Source organism: Thermobia domestica, chromosome 14, assembly GCF_964235325.1.
Source record: "Thermobia domestica chromosome 14, izTheDome1.hap1.1, whole genome shotgun sequence".
In the NCBI taxonomy this organism is placed as follows: Eukaryota; Metazoa; Arthropoda; class Insecta; order Zygentoma; family Lepismatidae; genus Thermobia; species Thermobia domestica.
The window spans coordinates 17,660,174-17,666,636 of record NC_137467.1 but is presented as its reverse complement, the minus strand read 5'-3'; positions in this window follow the sequence as shown (position 1 = coordinate 17,666,636).

Genomic DNA, 6,463 nt, shown 5'->3' with positions numbered 1-6,463 from the left:
TTTCTCAAAGGATTCTACCTATGGTAAATAACAGAATAGTGCGGGAAGAATCTGATATAAAATGAAGAACCATGCCAATATTAAAAAAAAAAAAAAAAACACGGGAGAGTCGATATTCTAATTTATTTAGGGCCTTCGTGGTTTAAAAAAGAAAAAAAAAACTTGGAATTGAAAGGCAGAAAACCCAGACAAAGATTTGAAATGTATTGACAATGTGAATCATTTTTTTAGTGGAATCCATTTCCTTATTTTCTTTTCAAAATATGACTACCAGATTTACCCTCTCTCTCGCCTTCACATTCGAATGGTCCTGGGTTCGATACCAGTTGCTGACCATCCTGAGTTTTTCCTATTATAACAGGAAAAAGCCGCAATGTTACATTCAGCCTTGGGGGCCGGCTTAGAAGGACAGGAGGGAGCACATGCCCTGCTTGATGTTGGTTTTTATTGGGGGAAATAGACCACTTCATTAACAATAGAATTAAAAGATGTGTCACTCATGTCCAAAATTATTGTCGCATGTCTATAAATATGTTATTGTAGGAATATAATTTGATAACGAATTCACCCGGTATTTCTTATAATGTTAGTATGCGTACAATCGGCAAAGACATGTATGTGGCAAATTTCATGTCAAAAGAGCAGTAAATAAGAACAATAAAACGAAAACAAAACTTCCGTGTCCATTTAGCAACATTTTATTTTACTCATTCTAATCTTCGTATTTATAATTACTGTATTTTCCAATGAAATTTACCACATATATTTCCCGATTGTACACATAGTATCAGTATTAAAAGTCTCCTGCAAAATCATTATTACATGATATTTTTACAAGAAGACAGTTATAGATATGCGACAATCATTTTGGACATGAGTGTACAAGGATGTAACAGGTGTTTGTTTCAAACATTAAATAAGAGTTCGTATAAATTGAACTTATTTCCTGACGTCATAGAACTAAGAACTGTTGCAGAGCGATGTAAGTCCGGTGACAATACAACATTCCATTCTTACGTTCATACTTTGCAATATATCTATTTATTTTAAAAGCAAATTTTAATGTTTTTATTTTCAACTTCCTTATCCTAAAATAAATACTAGCCTTTAACCAGCCCTGGTATCCCTGGTTGCATATCACTTTAGGATTTGGAAAAGGTGCCCAACGAATTAAAAAAATGATAAGACACCTTTTAAAGACATTCTTTTGTTAATAAATTCCCACTAAAAAATTAAAAATAATTTTGTTTATGCAAGACTAAATAAAAAGAATGGAGCGCGTCATTTTAAGAATTTTATAAAGTAACTGTAAGCCTATATGAGAGCGCATCCCTTTTTTTTTTAGTCACACATAAACATTTTTTTTTAACTTTTAAGTGTGACTTGATTAATGAAAGAATGTCTTTAAAATGTTTATTATTATCTTTTTTTATTATTGTTAATGTTTGCGTCCTTGGCATAGGGTGTTATTTTGGTAAGGTACCGTATGGTACGTTTCTATACTACTAGGGTATATTAAAATTTAGTTTCCTATGCGTTACTACATACATTAAAAAGCATTCTTTTTAAAGAATTACTACCGAATATTACTACCGCTCCGCTAATAAGAGGGAGACAGATTGAGGATACCAAACACCCCTACCGTTGATTGAGAAATATTTAGGTGTCGACACTGATGAGCAACATCTACATATGAATTTGAATGTTTTATGGGCTTTAGACAATTGATTCAGACCGGGAAACATGGGGGACAGAATGTTGGAAGCAAGTAGTCTAGTCCCTACTTTGAATGCCTGGAATGAGTAAGGACTCTTCCCCCCTTGGTAAAACCTGCCGGAATTGGAAGCAATATCAAAGAAACACTGCTTCGAAAAAATAGGGAGCAAACATGCATAAATAGTCAAAGTCGGATTTAGGTTTAGTGGGGCCTCAAGCTGTTGAAGGTAATGGGGTCCTTTATGTGTCCAGATGAACATAGGCACCCTACATACAGCAATGAAGAAACTAGAGATAATTTAGGAAGCAGACTGGTAGAAGGAGCCCTATTAATTACACGAACGTAGGCTACACAGCAGGAAGCACTGTTGCTACGTATATATAAATTTTATTTTATTTTTTAAAATTTTCTTATATTTTAGAAATCCAGTTTTTCTTTAGATTTTGGGGCCCCCAAGAGAGCGGGGCCCTAAGCTATAGCTTGTTTAGCTTACACGTAACTCCGGCACTGTAAATAGTATACATATACAGGCGCGGATCCAAGGGTGGCTATAGAGGCTATAGCCCTCCCCCCTTGACGCTCAGGTATACACTGGATAAAATGGGCTTCAATCCTGTTTACTCTGGATAAAGAGGCAAACTATGGTTTAGCTCCTCCCTTGATCATATCCTGGATCCGCCACTATATATACATATATATGTACATGTATGTATGTATATAAATGTGTGTGTCTAGTATGTTGTACGATGGAAGCTGATGAAAGAGCTTTATACCATATTATTCTTGATTTTTTGACAGGTAAACAAAGAATATTTCGGGAATTAATCTATCCTAAAGATTATAATAATGTATCTTATTTTTTCTCTTGCATGTATATTCATAGTCCTGCAGGAAGTTTTCATTTCTTTCTTGGAATAGATAAACGAAGACTTTGGTTCGGCTTCTCCTTCACAAATTTTTGTCGAAAGGTTGACTTTATCGCTACAAACACAAATTACTTCTCACAGAAACCATCTACAAACACACTGTACTGCTGAAACAGAAACCATCAACCAAAGAGGTCATAAATTTTGCCATTCCTCGTGTTTGAAGTTCCCGTTCTTCACAATGATTTCCTTCCTCCCGCCCCTGTTAAGAAGTTCAAAGTAGATTTTCAAAAGGACTGGCTCCCGCTGAGAAGGAAAGTGGGATGAGGAATGACTATAGTGCCATCTAGCAGTTATACGGCCAAGTACGTGAACACGAAAAAATCTGATTTCTGATTTCTGTAGATTCAATTATGAAGGATATAATTTCTCATCGATTGTGAAGTGGATGTCTTTGGAAACAGCGAAAAAAATAGTACAGTAGCGCACAAATACAAAGATTGTACTCCATTCTCAAAAAAGTCCGGAGTTTTTAGCTCTTTTCCTTACTGTAAAAACACAGAAGACTTTTCCGTCTGATTTTGATCATTTTCTTATGGGAATTTGGATTATAATTATCTGTATTTATAAGAAGAATATATCACGCACTGCGTTCAAATTGCACCTTTAAAATGAGATGCATCATATTTAGTGCGCTACTGAGACATTTTTGCGAAAGAACGAAATGAAACCGTGATTTGCCTAAAAAATGGTTGAGATCCCATGTTAAATTGAACACCAATATTCCGGCCGCTGTGGCGCATTCCTTCTCCCTCTTAAGCTTTTATTTGACACCTGGATGAGCCCAATAACTTCAAAAATAAGGAAGTTATGGTAATTTTAATTCCATGATGTTGATTACCAGAAAATAAAATTGGCGCCAAATTAACATTTTTCAAAAAATTCTCCCCGGCCCATTTCTCATCCAAAAAATCGGAAAACAAATAATTTAGCATAATTTCAGTGGTATTTATGTACGAAAAAAATTCGAACAGAATCTGAGACATTGAAGTAGTGATGGGAATTCTGATTCCTTTCTGGTATTCGATTCCTTTGGATTCGTTGCGTTCAAGGAATCATAAAAAGTAACGACTACTTTCGTTACTTTGATTACAAGGACTCATATGTCCCTCTGAATCCCTGTACTCAGTTGCCTTTTGGGTTTCTTTCCCTCAGTTCTGATTACCCGTACTCAAACACGTTTTCAAAAGCTTGATTCCTCGTTTCCGTCAGTGTATTCAGTTTGGCTTCGTAGTAGTTCGTATATCTTCGGCAGCATACTATTCATAAAGCAATCAAGTAGAATTCTGCTTCGGGTGAGTGAAAGGGAGAAAAGGAAAGAATATTTTTAGGCAACTGACTTTAAAAGAAAATAGCACCTCCCGCTTCATCCTCTTTAGAGGGAGTGACACCAGCGAGCGGTGGAAAATAGTTGTTTTCATTCTTCCTAACTTAATGAACACCCAACGTAGAACTGCCATAAGTTTGATAGTATTATTATGAATAACTGTGGGGTGGCTAAATAAGACAAAGAATGAAGGGCTATGTTTCACTGTATTTTAATATACTTTAAAAAAAAAAATAGTGTTGGTTATTTACATAAATTTGAAGTGAATTAACATGATATCCTTCGAAAGTAAGAAAATATCGGGAAAATAGAATGAAATTTGAGATTTAAAAAATGTAGAACGCAAAACTTTCTGGTCTCCATTACAAATCAAGCCTTTACAAACAACAGCTACAACCAGTGTGCGTACTGCTTGAAGAATACCTTGGAATTCCTCCCCCGGAAAAATTGAAATCTTTCGTGACTAAATAGAACTTGGGTTCTGTCCTCCGTAAATAAATTAATTAGTATACTGACTATAAGTGACAAATTCGACAAGGTTCAAAAATTTAAGGTACCGGTACTTTCTGCGCAAGAATTGTAAGAGTGGCCTCGCATAGCGTAGCCGCTAACACTCTCTCGCCTTTGGTGCGAGCGGTCCCGAGTTCTATTCCCGGTGGTACACTCGGTCGAAAAAGTGTAAAATCTTTCTGAGGCCAGCCATCCTGATTGAATTTCCTGTTTTTCCTCATTCACAGCAGACAAATGCCGGGATGGTACCTAATATATAGATCCTAGGCCACTTAATTCCTTCCCCTTCCCCCGGATAGCCGAGGACGTCATCCCCTTTACTTGACGGGGTAACGTAGCCACCTATGCTGAAAGTCCAGAAACCTAATTCCTAATCTTATAATCCTACGGATGAAATAGAATTTTTGAGAGCAGGTAATACGTTGACTCTGGTGACATTTTAACGTTTTTTCTTTTGTCTGTTAGTTTGTCAAGAATGAAAGCAAATACTGGAATGTGAATAACTATAATCATAAATAATGGTGTTATGCACCAGGAAAGATACATAAAAGCAACCATTAGCGTTGATATCTGTAGACATTTGCAGTGTTACCACAAATTACGATTCAAAAAATCTATGTGAAGAAAGCGACTAGAAAAATGAATTTAACTACATTAAATGAGAAATTGTGTTATCGTTGCGGTATTTTAAAATATTACATCTACTTAATTCCAATAATTGTATTTCAAAACGATTTTGCTTATTACAAATGTAATAAAAGTACTAGACAATTAGAACACAGCCGTATATTTGACAATTAGAACACAGCCGTATAAGGATTCATATTGAATTGGGGCTGCTCGAAATGGCAACAGATGGAGACATTTTGTTTCTGCTGCTGTGAACTATCTGGTTCCTTAAGCCATAGCCGGAGAGGGGGCTAGCGTGTAGTTAGCCCCTACTAAATATACTAAATTTATGTTACTAAAGCTGATCAAACGTTAAAAATTGGTGATCAAATTATTGACATAAGAAAAAGTCGAATCGCGGTGTAGGAGGACTGGCCCCTTCATTTTCTAACCATTATTTCTATGTTAGTAAAGTTGATCAAACGTTGAAAATCGTTGATCAAACTTGATCGAACAATTGGCACAGGGGCGTCATTTAGGGGGGCGGCAGGGAGGGCATTTGCCCCCTGAGTTTTGAGATTTATTTAGATTTTACCAATAGAATAGTAGTAAGCCAGTGAAAAACGCGAAATTTTACATATATCAGGGGGTCTTGTCCCCCAAGCCAAATCTGAAATGACGCTACTGAATTGGCATCGAAAAATGCAGAATCAGGCGTCCAGGGGACTAGCATGTAGTTACTCCACCCCTACTAAGTATAGCTCATATTTATGTTAGTAAATCTGATCAAACCTTAAAAATTGTTGAGCATACCTGATCACACGATTGACATAAAAATAATTTTAATTTTTTGTAAGGGGGGTGCTAACTGCACGCAGGTGATTGCAATCTTCCAAAGTCTCCCAAATTCTGTTTTTATATGAAAATATGTAAGGAAGACTGTCAGTGTAAATAGTTGTAAATACATTTAAAACAATTTGTATATCACTAGAGAATAGACGGCACCACACTTTTTTTATTACATTGTTGTTTGTTCGCTTGTATATCTAAAGCCGTGGATTCTGACCGCTGGATGTTAAAAGTTGCCATGCCGTGAGAAAGGGGAGGGAAACAGTTTAGCTTTGTCGTCCTGTTTACGATGCGTGCATAAGGGCGAAGAGAGAGAGCACTCAACAAGCAGAAGAATCAAGCAATGAAGATTTTTTTTCTTAACGCATGCGCACTATAATACCCATATGCTTCCAACGTGTCTTTTTGTATGTTTCGTGTGAGTATTCGTTACTAAATCTTGTCAATCTGTCCAATGCAGACGCGAATTGATTCCAGGAATCATATGTCTAACTTTAAATCCGAATCCAAATGAATACTTTGAGT